Source organism: Nicotiana tomentosiformis, chromosome 9 (genome assembly GCF_000390325.3).
Source record: "Nicotiana tomentosiformis chromosome 9, ASM39032v3, whole genome shotgun sequence".
Classification (NCBI taxonomy): Eukaryota; Viridiplantae; Streptophyta; class Magnoliopsida; order Solanales; family Solanaceae; genus Nicotiana; species Nicotiana tomentosiformis.
Window position 1 is genome coordinate 65,276,915 of NC_090820.1, and position 25,566 is coordinate 65,302,480.

The 25,566-nt window shown below is 39.1% G+C and overlaps 1 long non-coding RNA gene across 1 annotated transcript; it reads right to left on the minus strand.

The window, feature by feature from the left end:
• Positions 1 to 212: 212 nt before the first annotated feature.
• On the minus strand, positions 213 to 23,994 carry LOC138899388 (uncharacterized). The gene is made up of 2 exons (XR_011410871.1): positions 19,577 to 23,994; positions 213 to 482 (listed from the first exon to the last, which is right to left on the minus strand). It is a non-coding gene; the product is annotated as an uncharacterized lncRNA (long non-coding RNA).
• Positions 23,995 to 25,566: the final 1,572 nt, after the last annotated feature.

Sequence of the window (25,566 nt, forward strand, 5' to 3'; positions counted from 1 at the left end):
GCAGCCTCTCGAAGATAAGTACAAACGTCTCCATACCGATCCGCAAGACTCTACGAAACCTGCTCATGACTCGTGAGACCTATGTAACATAAGTTCTGATACCAACTTGTCACGACCCAAATCTCACATGTCGTGATGGCGTCTATCACAATACTAGGCAAGCTGATAATCCCAATAGACCATGCATCTTTAAATTTGGAAACATAGTAAAATATCTCAAGAGTAAAAATCTCATAAATACTGATAAGAAAATATTGCGACTCAATACAATATCTCCCAAAATCCGGGTGTCACCGAGTACATGATCATCTAAATGACAACATAGTCTGACTGCTAAAAACACTGTCTAGAAAGTTAGAACAGTACAGATAAATGAAAAGAAGGAGAGTCAAGGTCTGCGGACGCCAAGGCAGCTACCTCGATAGTCTCCAACAGATAAATGTTCCAAAGCTAGCAGTCGTCGTACCCAATTGTACCTGGATCTGCACACAAAGTGCAGAATATAGTATGAGTACAACCGACCCAATGTACTCAATAAGTAACAAGACTAACCTTGGGTTGAAAGCAGTAGCGAGCTCAACATGTACAGTATACATAAATTTAAATATAGACATGCTTTCAAGTTTAACAGTTTACGTTCAATACAGATAAATATGCCAAGTGTGACTGAAATGAGGAATGATACATCACTATATCTACATGTTAATTATGCATGCCAACTGTAATGCAACACAGTGATAAAATCATATGCATACTCTCGGAGCATCAATTCACTCAGACCTGCATCAATTCACTCAAACCTCCTAGTCAATCAATCCTCATAGTCACTCAGTCCTCACAGTCACTCAGTACTCCCAATCGCTCGGCACTCGCGCTTAGTAGGTACATGCACTCACTGCTGGTAAGTCAGACTCCGGAGTAGCGGATCCTGCCCAAGCGCTAAAATAAGCCAATCATGGCATGAATCAATAAAGCTCGTTGCGGTGTGCAGCCCGATCTCATAAACATTCTCACAATCAGGCCCTCAACCTCACCCAGTCATCAATCTCTCTGGTCTCTCGGGCTCACGAATATCATGACAATCAGCCCAAACAATGATGATATGATGTATCAATATATGGCAACAGAGATTGAGATATGATAAACAAATGATAGATATGACTGAGCACATAATTGAAAATTAAGCTAGTAATTCAACAGCAACGACGACCTCTATGGGTCCCAACAGTACCAGCATATAGCCTAAGCATGATTTCTAACATAAATCGCAGGTCAATTCCTCTAACACATTGATAATATATGGATAATAACAAGATTATTTTACTACACAGTTCCACGGAATTGACCGAGTCACAATTCCTACGGTGCACGCCTACACGCCCGTCACTTAGCATGTGCTTCACCTCAACACCAACCACATATTACGTAATTCAGGGATTCATTCCCTCGGAACCAAGTTTAGAAGTGTTACTTGCCTCAAAACGTGCAAATCTCTACTCCAACAAGCCCTTGCCCCACGAATCGGCCTTCGAACGACTCAAATCTAGCCACAAACAACTCGATACAATCAACACAAGCAATAGGAATCAATTCCATATGATAAAGCTAAGTTCTTAAGTAAAAGTCAAAACATCAACTCAAAAAGTCAACCCCGGACCCACATCTTGGAATCCGACAAAATTAATAAAATCCAAACACTCATTCAACCACGAGTTCAACCATACCAAAATTACTCAATTCCGATCACAACTCGACCTTCAAATCCTCAAATTAAAGCCTATGAAGTTTTTACACTTTTTTCCAATTTTTCCAACCCAAAATACTAATTAAATGGTAAAAAAATTATAGATTCATGTATATTAACTAAATCCGAGTTAGAATCACTTACCCCAATCACTTCCTTGAAACTCTCTCCAAGAATCGCCTTAATCTGAGCTCCCAAAATCAAATTATGAAATATAACTCTGACCCTCATTGTTGAATCTTTTATTCTGCCCAGGTGCCCTTCTTCGCGATCGCAGGAAATGTTTCGCGATTGCGGGAAATGCTTAGCGATCACAAAGTACAAATCCACAAGCTGCCAAAATTACTCTCCGCGAACGCGGAACTCCACACGTGAATGCGGCACACAGATTCCTCAACCTACACGATCGCGGTCCTCTTCACGCGATCGCGAAGCACAAGTTGCGTGGACTTCCAGCCCCCTCCTTTCTTCTTCGCGGACGCGACCACACAGACGCGTTCGCGATTCACTGAATGTCAAAGCCCCACGATCGCAGATCTCTTCTCGCGATCGCATAGAACAATCCTCCACCAGTCCCAAATAACCCTTCGCGATCACGATCTCCCACTCACGATCACGTATAAGGAAACCAACAACAGAAAATCAACAGTCTTCCAAGTTTCAAAATGCCCCGAACATGATCCGAATCACACCCGAGCCCCCCGGGACGTCAACCAAACATACCAACAAGTACTAAAATATCATACGAACTTGCTCGAAGCGTCAAACTACATCAAACAATACTAAAACCACGAATCGCACATCGAATCAAGCAAAATGAACTTATAAACTTCTAACTTTCAAAACTAATGTCGAAACATACCAAACCAACTCCGATTAACCTCAAATTTTATACACAAGTCATAAATGACACAACGAACCTATTCTAACTTCCGTCTTCAATTATACCATGTTTTCGTTTATTACATGTTTATACTCGTTGCATGCTTTACTTGCTACATGTCATTAATTTGTTAAATGTATGACTTCGCATGTTACATGCCTCTATTTGCTACATGTTTCCATGTATCCATGCCTTAATTATTGTCCGCATTTACTTGTTCTCTACTCTTGCATGTTAATAGATGTTTTTACTTGTCTCATGCCTTTACTTATTTATCCACCTCACTCGCTTTTTATTTCACCATGCCATGTTATACTGGATTGTTTTAGAGAATTTATACGTTTTGGTGTCCTTTTACGTTACGTTATGAGATACGCCGTAGATGGTAGTTATTATTATTATATATGTGGATCGGATTGCACGCCACAATAGTAATATATATATATATATATATATATATATATATATATATATATATATATGTGTGTGTGTGTGTGTGTGTGTGTGTGTATGTGTGGATCGGGTTGCACGCCGCAAAAATATATTATAAATGTGAAAAAGGTTGTACGCCGCAAAAGCATATTATATATATGCAGATCGGGTCGTACGCCGCATTAGTATAATATATATGTATATATATATATATGGGGGGTGGGGATCATGTTGTGTGCCGCGAGGAATATGTTATATTGTGGTTAATCTTGGCTGTTGATTTCCGTTACCGTATTGTGTTGCGAGACTGATAAGTGATGATATTCTCGAGCTCTCTGTCTTTTATTCTTATTTCGGTTTCCATGTTAATTAGTTGTTTCTCTACTTCTTTATTGATTTTCTACTTATACTCACACAAGTTTATAGTGAGTGTCTGGTCATAGCCTTGTCATTACTTCGTCGAGGTTAGACTCGGCACTTTCAGAGTACATGGGTTCGGTTGTACTCATACTACACGTGTGCACTTCTTGTGCAGATCGAGATGTTGGTCCCAACGGCCCGTAGCGGATATTTCTTGGACCCATCCTTCTAGGAGACTTACGGTAGAGCTGCACAGCGTTCGCAGACCTTGAAGTCCCCTTCCTATCTATATTACTGTTTATTTCATTTCAGGCATTTGTATTTCATTTCATACTCTGTTTGTAGTAATCTAGTAGCTCATGTACTTGTGGATTTATTATATATTTCAGAGTGTTGTGTATGGATTTATTATATATTTCAAAGTGTTTCCGTCATATTTTCCTTAAAATGTTGCTTTTAAATTGTAAAATTGATTAATTGCTTAACTAATGTTGGTTTTCCTAGCAAGTGGATATTAGGCGCCATCACGTCCCCGTGGTTGGGATTTTTGGTCGTGACAGACAGCTAAGAGTTGCATGTTTTAGGGTTAAGGTTGCAAATGGCACTGTGAGTGGGGATCTGAGTGGAAAAAGAAGGAGAGCGGCGAGATTCGTGGCCTAGTTAGACTGAGAGAAATGAGTGATATGAGAGAAAAAACGACAGTCAACATAACATTATTTGTGCTAGGGTTTGGTTGCTGACAACAGTGATAGAAAAGATGAGAAAAAAAGGAATGACCGGTGAGACTCGCAGCTATGAGGGTCTGCCATTGAATGGGACAAAGAAAAGAGGAACGATAGTCGATGTAGCATCGTTTGGTGCTAGGTTTCAGGCGAGTACATAGGTGTGAGAGACAAAAGAGATGAGAGAATTGGGAAAGTGGGGGCGGCTAGTTTAGGGTGAAATGATTAGGTTTTGGGGGTGTTTGGTCAATTAAAAAGGTGGGGTGAATCTGAGTCGTTGGATGGGTTTGATCAACGGCTCAGGGATTTTCGGACAAAATAGATTTTTGTTGATCCAATGGTTAGGATAAAAGCTTGGAGGAATTAAAATTATAATAAGAAAGGGCGACTAATCTCGACCGTTGATGAATTTGATCAACAGTGACCGATGGGTGTGTTTCATTTGTGAGGGATTTGAACGGCTGACGTAATGCAATGCCATTGGCGGAGATAAAGTGACATAGATTGCCATGTAGATTGGGGGGAGGTGGATTTGATCTTGGGCCTAGATGGGTGAGGCGTGTATTGGGCCATTTTATTGGGCTTGTTAGAGATGGTTTGGCTGGAATATGGCTATTGCACACATAGCCACTTTGATTAAGGTTGACAATTGCAAGCATAGCGTATTGAATATTTTTGCCCCTTTTTAAAATCAATTTAACTAAGCTTCCATAATTTTAATAATTAATAAATTAACTAACATATATATACGTACTTATGTACTAATTTTATATATTGAGGAAGTTAAAGCTTGTACACATATTAGAAATTACGCAAATGACCAATTGATTAATCTATTTGAAATTAAAGGTTCTATAACCATAATATTTATGATTAGCTGCTTTTTAATAATAATAATAATAATTATTATTATTATTATTATTCTATTATATATATTTTAGCTAAATGTGTAATAAATACTTCAAATAATTCTTCTAAAGATAATTAAAAAAATCTACTTTGTTAAACTATTATTGATCAGGGAGCTTAGTAAATTAATTGTAAAAAGGATGGGCCAAAATTGGTCGTCAATAGCTGCCCCTCTTTGACCAGAGGTGATGAAAGAGTCTGCGGGCAAAGAAATTGACTCAGTGGCTAATTTTGGCCCAACTTCAGGCCTACACTGTGAAGAGGTATATGGATTTATGAAATAGGGAACCCTAAAGTTATGGCCGAATTCGGGTTTTGAATCGCCTACATACCTCGGGCTAAACGAAGATCAGACCATATGTAGTTCTGGAATAATGTTTGAAAATAATTAACTTTGCAGGGATTGCTCCAGTGTCGTGTTATGATGATTATGCAAGACGCAAAGATTATGAGATTTATGGGATGATCACTGAGTCGGATCTAGATGAAGATTTTGAGAGATTTTGATGATTCAGAATTTTGCTGGTCGAGTTGAGTTGGAGACCGGACCCTTGACTCGCTTATGAGTTTGATGTCCCTCATTAGCAACATGCCCCAGTTTGCTGCCTAGAGATAGTTCCACATTGTAGCATTTGACCTGCAAAATAAAAACACAAATATACCCAATATATTGTTTAAGGCATAATGCATAAAGCATTAAATAAGTGGAAGGACTTGCTTGGCTGCCGGTAAACCTTTATTTGGGGAACTCTATGGGTGATGGGATGTTTGAGTTTGAAGTCTCCGAGCTGCGGAGCATTATTTGGGATTCTCCAAGGATGGGGGTGTTTGAATTTGAGGCCTCCGAATGGTGGAGTGTTTGACTTTGAATCTCCTAGCGACCGAGTGTTTGACTTTGAATCTCCAGACGACGGAGTGTTTGACTTTGAACATCCAGATGACGGAGTGTTTGACTTTGAATCTTCGAGTGACCGAGTATTTGACTTTGAATCTCCGAGTGACGGAGTATTTGACTTTGAATATCCAAATGACAGAGTGTTTGACTTTGAATCTCTAGGTTGCAGAATTTTGACTTTGAAATCTCGAATTACGAAGTGCTTGAATTTGAAGTAAGCGAGAGCATAAATGCGTTTGTACGCTGCACAATAAAAACGTCAAAACATCAAAGTAAACTAAGGATAAAAGAGAGGATGCCCAAGAATATTCTTGACTGCAAAACCACTTTCTGGGCTTGACTCCTTTGGTTGGTGGAACCAAATTGCGGTCGTCGATCAGCAAAATGTATGGTGTAGTTTGAACAAACAGCCTCTGATTGGTGGAGTTAGCGACGAAATTCTGCAACGATCTAATTTGAAATCTCGGATTGGCGGAGCGACGTGGTAATTATGTAACCGATGGTGCATTTGAGTGATGTGTTCCGACATGACGGGGGGATGGTGCGACTGTACAATAGCTCCGATTGGTAGAGCGAACAACGCGATCTGTACAATAGACTCTGGTTAGCGGAGCTTATGGAGTGACTGTACAAGGTGTTCCGCTTGGCGGAACCGTTGGATGAGTCCAATTGTATTAGAGGAGTCATCCTTTCGGGTAGCCAGCTTGGCTTTAGCTTCGAAGTACCTACAAAGACTGAAGGTTAGTATTTAATCTTGTAAGGGCAAGATAAATGGTGTGATGAAATAGAGAGGGGTCGAAAGCTCATGATGTTATGGTGAATCTTGTAGCGCCACTTATTTTGACTATAAGCTTGGCATAATGTTGTTTTATTTTCCGTCAATCCTGCCGTCAAAGCAAGATTTTTAGTTTGGAGGGGCATTAATTTGTGTTGATTGTGAATATATCCTTGATGACGAAGTCTCTTTAATGTAGAGGTCACTTCCTAATATAAGCAATACATTACATTTGAACGGCTTTCCTAGGGTTCGACCGAACCCTTTTAGATTACCTGCGTATCCCAAAGGAATCATGTCAAAACATAGTTCGAGGGTGTGAATGAAGAAAAATATCAAAGTGACCGGGCCTGACTCAAGCTTCCTACATTTCCAAATGGAATCAAGTCAAAACGTAGTTCGATTACAATAAGTGCAAAATGAAGAGATAAAATTTAAATATAATGCGACTGAGCCCGACTTAGACTGCCCTACCTGTCCAAATATAGAATCAGGTCAAAACATAGTTCGATTAAAATAAGTGACTGAACCCGACGTGGATTCCCTACGTATTCCCACCGAGGGAAATCAAGTCATAGCGTAGTTCCATGTAAATGAAAATGATATTTGGATTTTCTATTACAAATGAGACCAAACCGTATGTGGGTTGCCTACGTACCCCGCCGTGGGAAGTCAGGTTGAGCATAGTTCTGTGTACATAAGAGTGTAACAAAATCTAACTTGATTATCTTCAAATGTAGTACTTCTTGATTGCGTATGAATTTATGGGCTTCGTGCTTACTCTGCCATCCATTTCTGCTAGAATCAATGCTCCTTTTGAAAGAACCCGATGGACCATATACGGACCTTGCCAATTTGGTAGGAACTTTTCCTTGGCTTCGTCGTGATGGGAAAATATCTTCTTTAACACAAACTGCCCTGGTGCAAATTGCTGAGGTTTCACATTTTTGTTGAATGCCTTGGTCATCCTATTCTTATAAAGTTGACCATGAAAAATTGCATCCGTTCTCTTTTCATCAATGAGCATCAGTTGTTCCTGCCAAATGCGTATCCACTATGCATTGTCTAGCCTGGTTTCCTGGATAATCCTCAAGGAGGGTATTTCGACCTCTGCATGTATTACAACTTCCGCACCATATACCAATATGTATGGCATTGCCCCAGTAGATATTCTCATTGTAGTGAGATAGCCAAGTAACGCAAATGACAGTTTCTCGTGCCATTGTCTATGATTGTATATCTTTCGAAAGATCCTCTTGATATTTTTGTTGGCTGCTTCAACTACTCCATTCATCTGCGGTCTGTATGACATGGAATTGCAATGAATGACTATGAACTTTTCAAAGATTTCCTTCATGAGGTCACTATTAAGGTTGGCTGCATTGTCGGTTATGACTGACCCTAAGATCCCAAATCGGGAGACTGTTGTTACAGACAAAATCTGCTACCACTTTCTTTGTAACGGCTTTATGCGTTGAATCTTTGACCCATTTAGTGAAATAATCAATGGCCACTAAGATGAAATGATGTTTCTTTGATGTGACCGATTTTATGGGTCCTATTACATCCATGCCCCAAGCGGCGAACGGTCAAGGAAAACCCATCACATTAAGCTAATTTGGCGGAACGCAAATGAAATCCCCGTGAACCTGACACTGATGACACTTCTGAACGTAGCGAATGTTATATCCTTCCATAGTCATCCAAAAATATCCTACCCTCGGAATCTTCTTAGCTAAAGTGAACCCATTCATATGAGGTCTGCACGTTCCTACATGTATTTCTCCCAACAAATTTGTTTTTTCCGCAACATCCACACATCTTAACAGACCCAAGTCTGGAGTCCTCCTGTATAGGACTTCCCCGTTGAGAAAGAATTGATTTGCCTATCTCCTTAGCGCCGGCTTCTAACCACTAGTAGCATTCTCTGAGTACTCTCTTATCTCAAGAAACCTTTTGATGTCATAATACCAAGGCTTACCATCTGGTTCTTCATCTACATGAAAAATATATGCATGTTGCTCTCAGATTTCTACCTTGATAGGGCCAATACAGATAGATATAGCAACAACGACTTTCCTGGTTCAAGAGGGACCACCACTGGTGGGCTAGACAAGTACTCCTTTATTCTGTCAAAAGCTTGTTGGCAATCCTCTTTGCATTTTGTGGCAGTGTCTTTCTTCAATAGTTTGAAAATTAGTTTGCAGATCACCGTTGATTGGGCTATAATTCGGCTGATTTAGTTTAGTCTTCCGAGGAAACGTATTACGTCCTTCTTGGTTTTAGGAGGAGGCAGATCTTGGATGGCCTTGATCTTCTAAGGGTCCAACTCTATTCCTTTCCCGCTGACGATGAAATCCAGCAGTTTCCTAGCAGGAACTCCCAATGCATATTTTGTAGGGTTCAACTTCAAGTTGTACCTCAACAACCGCTCAAAGAACTTTCGCATGTCATTTAAATGGTACGCACTCTTGCGTGACTTAATGATGACACCATCCACGTATACTTTCATTTCCTTGTGGATCATATCGTGAAAAAGAGTAATCAGAGCCCTCATGTAGGTGGCACCGACATTCTTGAGGCCAAATGGAATGATTCTAAAACAATAGACTCCCCGTGGTGTGGTAAACGCAGTCTTCTCAGCATCCTTCTCAGGCATCAAGATCTGGTGATACCCGGCGAAGCAATCCACGAACAACTGTAAATCATTCATTGCACATTTGTCAATGAGGATGTGGATGTTTTGGGAAAGGAAAGTCATCTTTGGGACTGGCTTTGTTAAGGTCTCGGTAGTCCACACATTTCTTGATTTTCCCATCCTTCTTAGGCACTGGTACTATGTTGGCCAACCAGGTGGGTAACGTGACCCGTACCACATTCGCCTCGATTTGCTTGGTGAGTTCTTCTTTAATCCTCGGGCTTAAATCAGGCTTAACCATTCTTGGTTTTTGCTTGACTGGTGGTCTAGCAAGATCGGTAGGCAGTCGATGTGAAATAATATTAGTACATAGTCTGAGCATATCATCATACGACAAGGCGAAAACATCAATGTATTGCTGGAGTAGTTCCATGAACTCTTGTTTCTTTTCCGCTTTAAGTTGAATGCTAATTCGAGTTTCCTTCACTTCTTCATTTCCCAAATTGACTATCTCTGTTTCTTGAGATACACTTCTTCTGACTTTCTAGTTGTTCAATTTCTTATGGCAGATTCTTGGGCATCATGCTTTCATCATATTCCTCATAATCTGGCTCGTTGTTTATGCTTTGTTCGAGGGTTTCATTACATTTCATAATCGTGGGATGAGGTTTTTTATTAATTTGATCACTGAAAAGAAAATATGTGTATAAATTATAATAAAGACACTTTATGTGATATTTAAAGAGAAGTGAAAGCTTTATTTCATTGAAAGGAACGTCTTATCGTTCAAAGAGGCGGTCTAACAAAAAAGCATAGGCATCATTTAAGCCTCATTTGACATGTAATTTCAAAATAACTACAAATCCACACTACCAAACTCACGGCGAACCAGAAATGGACTGGAGGTCCAGTTCTATAAGATCTCCCCTGGTTCGGCATCCCGAATGGTTGGTGCCTTGATATCAGCTTTACTGCAACATTCCTCGTAAATTGCCACAAATAACTTCTCAATCCCATCGACGATCTCTTCTTTTGGTGTTGAGCCTTGACCCTGGCTCGGAACATGATCTGGCACGAAAACCTTTGTCTCGGGGTTGCTATTAAGAACTTTTCCGATTGCAGACTGGTATCCCAAATCGGTGGTATCCTTCTGTTTCTTCTGTTGGATTGGCTCAATTATCCCGTTTAACCTGGCTCCTAGCCCGAATCCCAGCTTATACCCATACTTCATCATCTTTCTGATCGCCTTCCCGGACCCATATGGTGATTCTGCATTGTGGAACCATTCGTTCTTTTCCATCTTCACTGTCTGCATAATCTCGGCTACATGCAAGGTGACTCCATCGAGTCCCTCTATGAAAGGAACCATATGTTCTGAGTAGGCGGGGTGACTCCATTCTCCAAGAATCATGTTTACTTGGCAGTACCACTCAAACTTCATGCATTGGTGTAGGGTGGAGGGGACTCCTCTTCCCATTTTATATCCACGACCTTCCTAGTAGCAAATTATAGGAGGACGAGATATCCATTACTTGAAATAACGCCGGGAACTCGACGGGTTAGACTTGCAAAGCCATGTATATTTCTCTAATGATATCCTTTTGCGATCCATCGAAAGCTCTGACCCTCATATGGCTTTCCCTTATCTCACCATTGTGGTTACCTAGTTCTCACAATATGGAAAGCAAATGTTCGCTCTAGATCCTCCGTCAACTAGTACTCTAGATATGACCTTGTCGCCACACTTGACGGCAATGTGTAGAGCTTTGTTGTGATTCACTCCCTGTGAAGGACGCTTATCCTTTGGAAAAGAAACCTTATTGGCCTCCACCATCTTCCCGATAGTCACAGCCAGCGCCTCACTAGTAGTATTGCTCAACACGCTTACCCCACTCAACACCTTCATTAAAGCATCATTCTGGCTATCAAAACTCATAAGCAAATCCATGATAGATATGTGCGCATGAGTCTTTTTCAATTGTTCTTTAATTAGAGTATTCTTTGGTCGGCATCCTTCTCTAGAATTTTGCCGCTTCTACATCAGTTACGTTTCTCCTTTGGTTCTGCTCTCTATTTGGATTTCCCCGATTCAAATCCTTAGGAGCGTAGCATCTTCCTGACCGAGTCATCCCATTAGTTGCTGCAGTTTCTGTCAGTTTCCCTTCAATTGATAGACACATGCGACTTCCTTGTAATCGTGATTCAATCCTTCTCTGATAGTTGTGGGTGGCCATGGTTGATACGTTTGGATGATTGCTGGTGGCTTCAACTGCACAGTAATCGATGGAGAGATATGAGGAGTTGCCCTTGCTGCTTTAGTGTTTTCAATTGTAACGATGGTTCCCCTCAAATCATAGTCTTCTTCCAGGATGATCATGTTTATTCCTTGGTTTATGTGGTTTGGTAGTGGGTTATGGTTCACATTTTGTGGAGCTGGGGTGCATTGAATTGCTCAACTTTTGATTAACATTTCAATCTTGTGCCTCAGACTATTGCAATCTTCATTGTCGTGTCCCTGGACACCTGAATGGTATGTGCAACTTGCGTCAAAGTATTTGGTAGGTTGGTACGGGATTCTTCCTTCGACCGGGTGTAGCAAACCTGATCTTCTCATCCTTTCAAATAGTTGGGCCAAAGGTTCAGTAATTGGGGTGTAATTTCTAAGATTTCGTGTTCCAAGGTTAGGGCGTGGTCTTGGGGCATAAGCCGGTTTGTTTTGATGAGTTGCTGTTTGAGAAGGGGCATATGGTCGTGGTGGGTTTGGACATGTGTTGGCTCGGGTAGATTATAATGTGGGTGGGTATTGTAAACTAGAGTATAAGTAGGGCAGGCTGGGGTGCGAGAGTTTGTAGGGTATTGGTTGGCTCGAGGAGGTGGGCCTGGTAGATAAAAAGGACAATTGCCGACACCTCTTCTTTCCTCTGCTTTGCACTACCAACAAAACCTGGTTGTATGGCCTTGCTAGTAGCTTATAATGCGGCCATGAGTTGTATTTTCCTGGACTTGATGCCATCTTCTAAGAAGTCTCCCATCTTGACCAATTCAGGGAACTATCATTCCCATCATTTTTTCAAAATAAATGCCTTCCTAGGCACGAATGAAGTATTTAGTTGATTCATTATCATCCAATGAAAGTTGTGCCCTAGCTGCCTCGGTCCTCCAACGACGGGCATATTCCGGGAACGACTCAAAAGATTTCTTCTATATATTCACTAAGGCAAATCTATCAGGTGTGATCTTAGTGTTGAATCAGAAATGATTCATGAAGTCTTCAGTCGTATCCTGCCATTCCCTTTAATTTCGGGGATCTTGTTTGGTATACCAGGTGAGTGCCTCTCCGGTCAAACTCCTGAGGAACAATTTCATTCTTAGTTTCTCATACTCTACTCCTACCATCTTGTCACAGTAGGCCCTCAAGTGGATGTATGGATCGCCCGTTCCATAGAAAATATCAAATTTCGAAGGCTTGTATCCTACCACCATGTCGACATCTAGATGTATGCACAAATCTTCGTAGTTTAGGCTCTAGCTCCCTCGAGTGACCTGCAGCATTTGCTTCCTCAAGACACGCAGTTTTTTCCAACAATGATTCATCTTCTTTAGATCTTACTTCTTATCCATATCAGCGCATTGGTCAATCTCGTAAGGCAATTTGATCGTGACAGGCGCAGTGAAAGTTGGTTCCGCTACAACATATATGAGTGGAACATACCACTCATGTGTGGCGATGTGTTACGCGGGTATATACTATGTATGCTTGCAGGTGTGACAATATCACGAGGGGGAGTTTGGACCTAGTTGGTTGTGATCGGGGGATTTTGTGGAGTTTAGACGTAGTTAGGGACGCAGGGTGTATGTATGGGAAGGTTTGGTGGATTAGCAGGGGTAACTGGTGGTATGGCTTGAGATGTGGCGGGGATTGTGGTGCACGTAGCAGTAGTTGGGGTACTGGTAGGTTGCCTGGTTGATGAAGGAAAATGGTCAGGGATAGAATCTAGTGATGGGAAGCGAGGTGGTTGTGGGAGCATGTCACGGACATATGTACCAAATCTCGGATCTGCTATACTTTCCCTCTCAACAATTTCATTTCTTGTTCTTAACTAAGCGACGTATTCATCATTCTGTGTTTCGTCCCTTTCTTTTGAACCCCCTGGGACATCAATTATTGCCAGAGCATTTTCGGCATGGTTATCAACGGCGGGCATCTTTCCTTTCGACCTCAGGTTATACGATGGCTCGACCAGTTTAATTGTCTAAAAAATCAACCTCTATTCGGGGGTAAACAATAAAGTGGACAAGAAAGAAAGTAAAGCAAGACAAAATAGAAGTTAGTTCGGGAGCAAGACAAATAGAATGACACAGAGCAATTAGTTCACATATTGTATGAAAACGCGTCCTAAAGGTATTGAAGGGACCTCTCTTTGCCGGAGGTAGTCCTACTTCATTATTATTAACAAAATATCCAAATTATTTTGACACGTTTGGATTTGGAGCGAAACTGGATTTCATTGATAATAGATTCTAATGGATACAACATAGTGTGGTATGGAAATGGGATTACAAAGTTTTAGCCAAATGATACAAGAGGTAGAAAGATAAGTTGTCAAATCCTACAATACGGCCCCCTGAGGTCTTTACAAAGGCTAACACGAAAATGGGCTTATAAGATCACCCTTAGAGAATTTAGAAAGTACAAGATGAAAACCAATAGCAACTCACTTGTCTTCTGCTGAATCCTCTCCCAAGCTTTCTTCCTCTGGATCTTCCGCATGATCCTCTTCAAACACCTCATTGATGTCCTCTCCTTGGTATTCAAGTTCTTCCTCCGGAATCTCTTCTGGCTCATCGGCATGCACATACTCAACTACATCATCGTCATTGTCTGGTGGTGGAAGCATGTAATCAACCGATCCTGGTACAACTTGCTGATACATGGTGGGGGTGACAAGGTAATGGGGCAATATCTCATGATATACCTGCACAGCTGCCCTTGAATCCTCCAGTCATGTGGGACCCTCTCGGCTGCGACTAGCCAACTGGTCCTCCTCGGAGATTCATGCAAAGTATTTCGGAGTGCACCATGCATTCTATCCCATGCTCATTGTGACCAAATCGCTCCACTCTTTTTTGGAGTCGCCTCACTCTAGGGATGAAGATCTAACTGTTGTAATCATCCTCGAATAGGGCCATTTCGGACTACAAGGGTACATCTTGTAGAAGACCAAATTGCCTCAGGACTCTCAAGGTGCGTAGGGCTAGATCCCATCTAGTCCCATCAGCTTAATAAAGTACTTCTCTGGTCCCCTCACTATAGCTCTGCCACTTATCCAGAAAAGCTTCCATTCGATGAGATCTCATGTAAGGTGGGTTAAGAAAATGTGTGGTTCCTCCTGTCCATGATATGCTTCCTAATGCCTCATCCGCTCTTCGTGGCTCCGTATCATGTTGCCGGTACCGACAAAATAGTCTATGGTTTGCTCTCTCTGGAAGAAATGCTTTGTTGCCCACACTTGTAGCAATAAGTTTCAACCTTTGAAGAAGTCATAGCCCCTGGAACATGCCGACAAAACCCTAAACATTTTCGCTAGTAACATCGGGATGAGGGTGAATCTCAAGTTTATGCGAAATGTGGCTAAAATCAAGGGCAACACGTTGACATTGACCTCCCCCCCCCTTGTTGCGGAAAGACCAAAAGTCCCAATAGTGCAAGGGAGAAGGCCAAAGGGTGGAGGCTTTCCCATGTCTCTCTGTTGCATAGGAACTCTTCGTGATGCAACAATTCGTAACTCTCCAGATATCCGAACTTTTCAAACAATTGATCCATACTTATCCATCCTTCCTCGACATTCCTTAAGTTTCGGTTGTTGTTCAATCCCAAAGCGTATAGGAACCTGTGGCCTGGCATGGTGACCAGTAGTATTGGCATTCGTCTGGTAAATGGCAATTCTGTGAAGTTGGTGATCTCTTCAAGTGTGGGTGTTACCTCGGAATCAACTAATTTGAAGACTTCCTTGGCGGGGTCCCAAAATTCGACCAATAGCTCTGTAAATACCCTGTCCACACGGACATTCATCAGTGTTGTTAGCTCTTATAGATGGCTCCTAATCCCATCCCCGTGTGCCCTCCGAATATTCTTCCATCATTGCTTCAATTTGTGAGGTGCTCCTATGACTATGCCAATGGCAGGAATGTTGTGATTGATTTCCTTCTATAAGTGAAGAAAAAGAAAAAGCTAGGTGAATTTGTTGCTTTGAATCCTTAGTGTCTTAAATTTGAATTAATTTATTATTTTCACAGAAAACATGTCGTTAGGTGCATAACCTGCTAACATTTCAGGGAAGTTTTTCCAATTTGTGAGTCAATGACAGGGCTCACAAAGGATTTATGCAGCATGACCTACATTTATTAAGAGTGTTTCAAAATCATTGAGAGTGGGATTGAATAAATGCAAGACATGTTAGTTGACCTTACATGTTGTTCTCTGAAACTAAAGAGTTTTTGAAAGAATTTTTAGAGGGGTGAAAAGACAACCCTCGCGTGACTTGTGTGTGATTGTGTACGGCCAAGACTCGATAGGAAAGTGAAGTAACAGTGTATAAAGCAGTAACAAGTATCGAACCGATCGGTCGTTTTGTGTAATTGCGCCCCATTACCCCTATTTATGCTTCACACATATGTGTTTATGGTTTAATGAATTGTGGGGTTGGTTAGTCCGTTCCGGTAAGCTTTCGGGTTGATTTGAACCTTGATTCTTGACTTAGAAGTTTAAATTAGAAAATGTTGATCAAACTTTGACTTTTGTGAAAAACGACCCCGAAACTGTGTTTTTATGACTCTGATAGCTACGTATCGTGATTTCGGACTTGGGCGTATACCTGAAATTGATTTTTGAAAGTCCGTAGGTGGATTTATGTTGATTTGTCAAAATTTGGCAATTTGAAGTTGAAAAATTTGACCGTAGGTTGACTTTTAGCTATCGAACTCAGAATTAGATTTTGGGACTTGTAATAGGTCCATTATGGTATTTAGAACTTGCCTGCAAAATTTGGTATCATTTAGAGTTGATATCCGGATGCTTAGTTGCAATTCTAGAAGTTCTTGAAATTTAATTTGAAATTCACGCATTTTAGTGTTCGAATCGTAGTTCTAGATGTTATTTTTATGTTTTGATCGCGTGAGCGAGTTCGTATGATGTTTTTAGACTTGTGTGGAATTTGGCTTGGAGCCTCGGGGGCTCGGATGGGTTTCTGACATGTTCTGGAGTGTTTTGGACTGAAGTTGGCAAAAATATGGTGTCTAGTGCTCTGGTGTCGCAATTGTGAACACCAGGGTCGCATTTGCGAGCTTAGCAGGGGTCCTCAGGTGTCGCAATTTCGATGCTAGGCTCGCAATTGCGAAGTGGTCTGGATTTTGGGTAGTTCGCATTTGCGACAAAAATGTCGTTTTTGCGAGGGCAGTAGGGTTCGCAATTACGAACCCATCTTTGCATTTGTGAAGATCTTCCTAGGTCTTCAATGTCGCAATTGTGAGGCTTTCTTCGTAATTGCGAACCCTAACACAATTGCGATAACTGCAGCTAAACATAAAGGCTGAAAGACGGGATTTTATCCCTCATTCTCTCATTTTTGAACCCTAGACTAGGTAGGAGGCGATTTGGAGAAGGGGTTTTCACCCACAAACGTTGGGTAAGTTATTCTAATCTATTTTTAATCGTATTCCATCAACATATCTAAGATTTTAACATCAAAATCTTGTGAATCAAAGTGAAAATTTGTGAAACTTTATCAAGTTTTTGAAAAATAAGAAATTGAGTTTTGAAAGTCGATTTGGACTCGGATTTGAAACTAATCACATATATGAACTCGTGGGATCATGGGTAGTCAGAATCTACCATTGGACCCGGGTTTTGACCGAGCGCGCCCCAGGGTGACTTTTGTTGACTTTTTGAAAAAATTTGTAAAGATTAGCTTTATTATCAATTGCAATTGAATTTGAAGGCATATTGTAAAGGAAAAGTTATTTTTGAGTATTGAATTAGCTTAGTTAAGGTACTCTTGCCTAACTTTGTGTGGTCACTACCCATTAGGATTGGTATTGATTGATTCAATTGTGCTAAGTGAAATCCGTGTACCGAAGGTGACGAGTGGGAACACGGGTTGTACGTGGTATTTAACCGGTTTAGGCTACTTAAACTATTTCCATGCTTTAATAGAAATGCCATATTATGTTCCAAATTCTCCTAGTCAATCTATTCTTACCTGTAGTAGTCTATCCTTACATGCCTTAACCGATTTCATTATTGATAAATTGTTCTCATGCTTTAGTTGAACTTGATGCCTCTTTAATTGTTACGTGTTATCTCTTTCATTGTTGACTATCATTATTGTTCATGTTATCTCTCTCATTGTTGATTATTGTTATTTGGTGTTTTTGTTCATGTTATTCCTTCCCTTGTTAATTTCCATTATTTGAAGTCATTGTTACACGTTATTTATTACATTGTGAGTTATTCTTATTTGACATCGCGGTTATATATTGTTTCTCATTGTTGAGTTATTGGTGTTGAAGTTGTGAAGTTGTTATAACGTTGAGGCGAAATTGTTATTGTTGAAACATCTTCTTGTTGAACATTTTACATTCATTGTTGTTGTTGATATTCTTGTACACATTATGGTGGAGCCGTGGGCTATTGTTGTGAAAATATTGATATTGTTGATTGTTGGCAAGTTGTGATATATGGGCACTTGTGGTGCGAGTTATTATTATGATTTGATATTGACGCGCATGTGGCGGTATAAGACTTGGGGTTAATGTGCATTTGGCGGTATAAGGTGGGACTCATGTGTGTGTTGCTTGTAGGGGAACTACGTGAAGCCACACAGCGTCATAAGGTGGGCTAAAGTGTGTGTAGCTATTTCGGGAAAACTGTTGTTAAAACCTATTTCAAATGTAAGGCTCACGCGGCGGTATAAGGAAATATTGTAATTGAGATTTTGAAATGTGTATATGAGGTTGTACCTCAGTTGTGATTCTTGATTTATACGAGGTCGTACCTCAATGGTGATTCTTATTGTACACGAGGCAGTATCTCATTGTGATTCTTGTATTTTGCAAGCAGTTTTGGTGGGAACATTTCTGTTGTTTGTTCTTCCTTGTTTAGCAGTTATTGCACATACCTGATCATTTTGGCTCTCTCTTTAGCTGCTTCTTTTATGTTACTTTCATGTCTAATTTTCGGTATTAACTCATGTAATACCTTCTTTCGTTTCGGTTATTTCTTCGCTTTACATTATTTATTCTTATTACATTTCCATACTACTTATTTATTCTAGTATCTTGACTCATGTCTAATTTTCGGTATTAACTCATGTAATACCTTCTTTCGTTTCGGTTATTTCTTCGCTTTACATTATTTATTCTTATTACATTTCCATACTACTTATTTATTCTAGTATCTTGACATGGCCTCGTCACTACTCTACCGAGGTTAGGCTTGATATTTACTGGTAGGGGTGTTTGTCGGTCGGTACGGTACGATACGGTATTTAGTCATTTCGGTTCGGTATTTTCGATATTCGGTTTACCAATACCATACCTAATCTCGGTATGGTTCGGCTCTTGTCCTTTCGGTTTCGGTTTATACGGTTCGGTAATTTCGATTTATTCGGCTTGAATATTAACTAGTGCATAGAGTCATCGACTGTAATATTTTTAATTAAAGTACTCAACGAAAACGTTCTAAACACACCTGACTATTGACAAAATCTTTGTCCAAAACCATCAAGTATCAACTAAGAGAAAAAAGGTACATAAAGGAATACACTTAATCAATTGGAAATATCATGTTACTTGCTTAGAGTTCATTGTTAAAATTAGAGAATACAACATGGACTAATCTAACATATGCTACAACAATACAAGAGTAACGGAATAAGAAACACCCCAAAGCCGTTGAAATATTACATTAAATTGTTTGGCAACCTAGAGAATAAGAATTAAAATTTGCATCCTACCTTGTTCCTTCATTTTCCTAAAAAAGTACATGGGCTATATTTTGGTACGGTATCGATATTTCGGTATTATTTTTTTAAATACCAAATACTACCTAATACTAAATTATTTTAAAAGCTTATACCAAATACCAAATACCGTATACTAAAATTTTCGATTTAAGCACAGTAATTCGGTATTTATCATATTATGCACAACACTACTTACTGGGTATCGATGTGGTGTACTCATACTACGCCTCTGTACAATTTTTGTGCATATCCAGGTACGTCTATTCGTGCCAGACGATAGAGTTGATTTGAGTTGCTGCTTGGAGACTTCAATATATACCTGCTCCACGTCCGTGGGCCTCGGAGTCACCTTCCCTATTTTACTTCCTGTTGTATTTCTTTCAGAAAATGATGAATTCTACATTCTAGTTTATGACTCAGTTCCACCGGTTTTAGGGAGTGTATTGATGAGATTCTGCTTTGTTTAGGAAGTTTATATCACTTATCCAGCTTTATTTTAGTATTTTGATAAGTGTTTCTGCCAAGTTATTGTTATTTGTTAGACTTACCTAGTCGTAGAGACTAGGTATCATCACAACATCCTATAGAGGGAAATTGGGATTGTGACAATAAGAAAAGTTATATTTTAAGGTCACAACCTAAAAGTTATATTTTGTTTTACATGAGTTAAAACAAAATACAACTTATGGTTCTTCTGTGGTTTGTAAAAATGAAAAGTCGACAGCTAATATTTAAGATATACTAGGGTACCTATAGGTCAGATATAGATCGATATCTTAATAGTCTGCTAACCAGTGAGAATCTAGGTGAAAGTTCAAGTTATTCTAAGGGGAAGGTATTAGACATCCCTTAAAATATGCTTAAAAGTAGTTCCTTAAACTTAGTCTAAAAGTGGGGAGAATTCATATATTCCAATCATTTGTTCATCAATTTTTAGGTCAACTCTAATTATTGGCAAAGGAAGTTTATGTGTTAGAGTTGTTTAGAAGTAAACTTAAATGAAGATTACAAGTATTGTTAATAAAATATTGTGATTCCTTGGAAAAGTATAATTTGAAAAAAAATGTGAATGCAAGTATAATTTAGGCTATACTAGCATATGAAATATTTAAGAGAATGTGAATGAAAGGTAGAAGAAGATGTCATATTTAAAGCTTCACTTTTCGGAGGAAAGGGATTGAGCCCCCTTTGAAATAACTCATTGGGTTTGAAAAAATGCATTAGGCCAAAGGTCCATGTCTTACGGATCTATTTTAGATAAAATCAATTTGTACGAAGTTACTTGGGACCGAAACCTTTCTTCTTAGGGAGGCCATTTGCTGTCCTTCTGCACTTTAGAAATCGATTCTGGGTTTCGAAGTATCTTCCTTGTTTCCAAATTCTTTTACAAACCAATTCATCTTAAATGTTTGCCTCTTAGGAGAAAAATCTGTTTCTGCAATCACTTAGTTTATATTAAAGATGACTTTAAAAATAATGACTTGTATTGCTTACAGTATGAAATGGAAAAAGGTCAAGACTTACTCAAGTTCTAGTTTTTCCTTTACCTATAAGTAGTAATTAGTTAGGTTAGCTCCCTACCCCTTGCACTAAGAGAAATAAAACATCCAATAACATCGTTAATGATATACAAATATGACATATACATAAATAATAGAAAGACATGTAAGAGATATTTAGAGCCCGTTTGGACATAAGAATTTTTTCATATTTTTTCAAAAACAATTCACTTTTTTTCGAAATCAGTGTTTGGCTATCAAATTTTCAATTTTCACTTGAAGATAATTTTAAAAATTTTTGAAATTTTGAAAAACTCCAAAAAGCTATTTTTCAAAATTCTCACTCAGATCACTCACAAAAATTCAAAAACAACCCAAAATTTTGTTCATGTCCAAACACAACTCTAATTTTCAAATATCATTTTCACTTTGAAAAACAAATTCACTTTTTTTTTTTTGGAATTTTACGATTCTTATGTCCAAGCGCCCACACTTAGACTCTTGTTGGGCCGATAAGGATCTAGCCCTTTAGCTCTAGGGAACCCTTAAGAGTTGTAAAAATAACACGGGCTATTCGGACTGGTAATTCAAAAATAATCAGCGTTTGTAAAGTCATTGAAAAATAGCCACTATTTTGCTGCAACACGGACCGATCCAACATAAAATACTAGAGATTGGTGCACATGTGTATGAACTTCCAGCATATTATGTTGGAACTCCATCACGCGAAAAGTTCCAGCATAATATACTGGAGATTGAAACACTTGTGTATGAACTTCCAGCATATTATGCCGGACCGATATATTATACTGGAACTCTAGTATATTACTGGAACTCCGGTATAATATACTGGAAATATATTGAAACTCCAGTATATTATGCTGGAATATTTTCCGGATTTTGAACAGTGTTTTCGTTCAGATTTATCTTTACATGAAAAAAGTGACTAAATTTCGATTACTTTTAAAACTGTGGCTATTTTTCAATTACCACTTGTAAATCTAGCTATTTTTGAATTTCTCCCTAACGACGAGAAATAGAGCAGGCCCAACGGTGTAGCGTCAGTAGCCTAGTCGTTGGGACTGGGCCAGAGTTCGAATAAACTCAAGCGAGCTCATGAGAAGTGTTCATGCAAAGAAAGAAAATTAAGTATTAGATCATACTCACCTTAACCATAAATAAAAGATAAAATAACATTATAAACATGTAAATATGATAGCAACGGCCCCAAAGATCATTTGTGAGTGATTTTCCCAAAGGATTAATAGGAACCAATTCGTTCTAAGTTTCACCCAAAGGTCTATGAGTGTCAGAGGAATTCCCATTCCTAACACTTTAAAGTTCGTAAAGGCTTCATGGATCCCGAGCCGTGCTTGTGCCAGGGAGGGATTCCCTCAAAGTAAAATCGACCCGAGACCAACTTAAAAATAACTGGTTTCCTACTCTTCCAGTGGGAAAAGCAAACACAAGTGACTACATAGATCAGTATCTTCTTAAGAACAAGTTATCATGCAGTAGGCACCTTCATCATGGCTTATTAGCACCATTAGCAACTATTTAGTCATTTCCTGACTGTAGGCATAAGACATGGTCACTCAGACCGACTTTAATCTACAGCAAATGTTACTTTGTAATGAAAATCAAACAGACATGGCTTCCTAACACTTGCTTAAGTTCCCCAAGACATGGCTGACATGGTCCTTAAGACATGGTTGACATGGTCAATCAAACTGTAGGCATAAGACATGGTCCTTAAGGCTTCCTTCTTAGTTTTTTTGATAAGGAAGGCTTCCTTCTTAGTTACAGTTACAGTTATTAACTTGCTTAAGTTCCTAAATGGTACTAACATAAAGTTCAGACTTTAACAAAATTGACATGGCTTCCTAACACTCAATTTGCTTGTAAAACACCCTTGCCATTACATCCATTATGCTCAAAATAGATTTAATAAACCAGATTCATTAATCTAGCATACAAGTTGAGAAATACAGATACACACATTCCAACCAAACTAAAAGAGATAAGATACCTATAGCATGATCTCTATTCAATCAAGGAATAATAGAGCTTACAGCTTACAATGATATTTGGAGCCTAATACATGTTTTCTAATCCTTTCCATGAAACAGAATGTAACTCATCATTTATAAACCTGATTATCATCTTGCGGGGAACGATAAAACATTCAATGCAATGATTCTCATAAGTATGGTATCTAAACAAAGGGAGACTCTAGATCTTAATTTATAGATATTATAACACACAAATTCTGCTACGAGAATAGTCCTTAAAGCAATTCCAGGTTCGCGATTATCAACTCAGAAAATATAAGTTGCGGCATTTGAAACGAGAGACATAAAGTGGTCAAATTAACATATCATTTAATCAAAAAAAAGTATATCCATAAAGACATCTTATTGAATATCTTATTTTCACTTAATTTCCATTCAGCTAGTACTCATATTCTCACGATTTCAACATACTAGCTAGTTCTAGAATCGTGACTTCTATAGGTAACAAACTGCAATTTCTTTTAGACAAAAGATATAAGTACTTCAGATATTCAAAGAAAACAACAAAAGAAAAGAAAAGAAAGATTTCAGAGTTACTGACCTTTTTGCGGGCACCGAACCGAGGCGCAGATTCTTAGATGCACTATTGAACTCCAACCTCGAACCCGCTTCTATAAACAACTAATAAACGTTGAAGCGAGTAAATTAACGGATCTGTTATGGCTAAAAGAGAACCAAATAGAAGCTGAAAGGTTGCAAAACGATAACACTAGATTTTAGAGTAATTTTTCAGAGTATTGAAAGTAGTAAGCTTCTGAGAGGCGGAGGCTGAAGCTTAAGGATTTTTAGGGGGTAAAGGTGCGGCTGAAGCTTTTTCAAACCCAAACGCTGGTATTTATAGAGGAAACTCTAGGGTTTCAATTGTTGAGCGGGATTTGAAATTTAAGCCACAAAGAACGAATTGATTTAAACGTTGGAAAGAGCCGTTGAAGTGGCAAGGATGACAGCCTCATTTTCACCATTTTTGGTGATTCCCTTCTGCTAAAGAAAAGTACAGAGAAGACGAAGCAGAAAAGGGAAAGATCTTGAAAAGTGAGGAGACTTTGTGCTATGGGGTCTTGGTTGGTTAAAAGTATGGCTGGCAAGTGGGCCGGTCCCGGTCCGGGACTGCGGGCCAAACGGCTAAACGAGTCAGGACCGTTTGGTCCTGTTTTAGCGGGCCCAGTCCGGTTTCGTGGACCGGTCCTATGATTGGGCCCGTCAGGCCCGGGACTGTTTGGCCCGCCAGGGCCCGGAACCGGATCGGGACCGGTCCGGTCCCTTAGCTGGCCTAGCGGGCCCAACGGCTATTTTTTTATAAAAAAAAAATTTTTTTTTATTAAGAAAAAAAATAGCCGTTGGGCTGTCAAATAACGCATTGATTTAAATATCTCTTTACAATATTTTTGTCTTTTTATATATCTTAAGCTATACATATAGTATAGTGTATATATAATATATTATATATACAACTTAAGATATATAAGTTATATTCGATTTACATATATATATATAGTATATTTTAAGATGTATACTATGTATATATATTATAGTATATATATATATATTTTAAGATGTACATATAGTATATAAATCGAATATAACTTATATATCTTAAGATGTATTATAGTATATATATTACCATTTTAACAGGATCAAGTGGCGGGCGGTAATCCGCCATGCCTTCTCAATTAAATTAAAACAGAAATCACCGTTTGACCGGGAACTGGACTTGTTTCACACCTCACATCTGGCTTTTATATGCCTGGAAGGTTTCCACCAGTTAAAGATTTCTATTTTAACATATTTGAGAATTCTTAATCTAGCTAATTCAGTACCCTTATATTTAAAGACTGGCGGTAATCCGCACAATCAGTAAGGATAAGAATTGAAATATACTTGAATTTTATATATAGTTTAATGACTGTATGGAAGGTTAAAAACCTTTACTCAAGCAAGGGGTCTGTCATAATATAATACATACTTTTATTGAGCCCATGTGTCTAGCAGTTCTAACCGTGAAAGAAGATGCCCTTTTAACTCCTTTATCGGGCTGAGGTTCACGGCTGGCTAGACGGAGCCACTAAGGCAAAGCCAATAAGAGCAGTGTTATATCAGACTGTACCAACCATCTTGACACCAAGTCAAAACTCTATATATAAAACTCATTTATATTTTAATAGATGTCGTCGCTTTCATGGTGTATATAGGAGAGAAGTTAGATACTCAACATAGATATGAAGTCTCTTAGCCGGACATCGTCACGGCCAGAGAGGAGAGACTAGAAGAAAATCTAAACTAAGAAAGACAGAATTATGTACCTTGTGGCTAAGAAGCAAGGCCCTGAAGATGAAGAACTGAAAACTTTTATTTATTTGTTCTTCTATTACAATCTACAAACTTCAAACTAACTCTTTACTTACACTTAGAGAGAGAGAGAGAGAGTTCTAGAGAGAGGGAGTCTTAACGTCTGCCTCTGAAAAATGAACGAATGACTTCTATAAATAGAAAAAGAAAAGGAATCTATGACCAGTAAAAGTGGGTCCCCGTGGGTCCCTGTAACAGTGTTTCTACTGTTGAAACAGTGTATTTACTGTTGATGAACAGTGTATCTACTGTTTGAGTGGGTCCGGCGG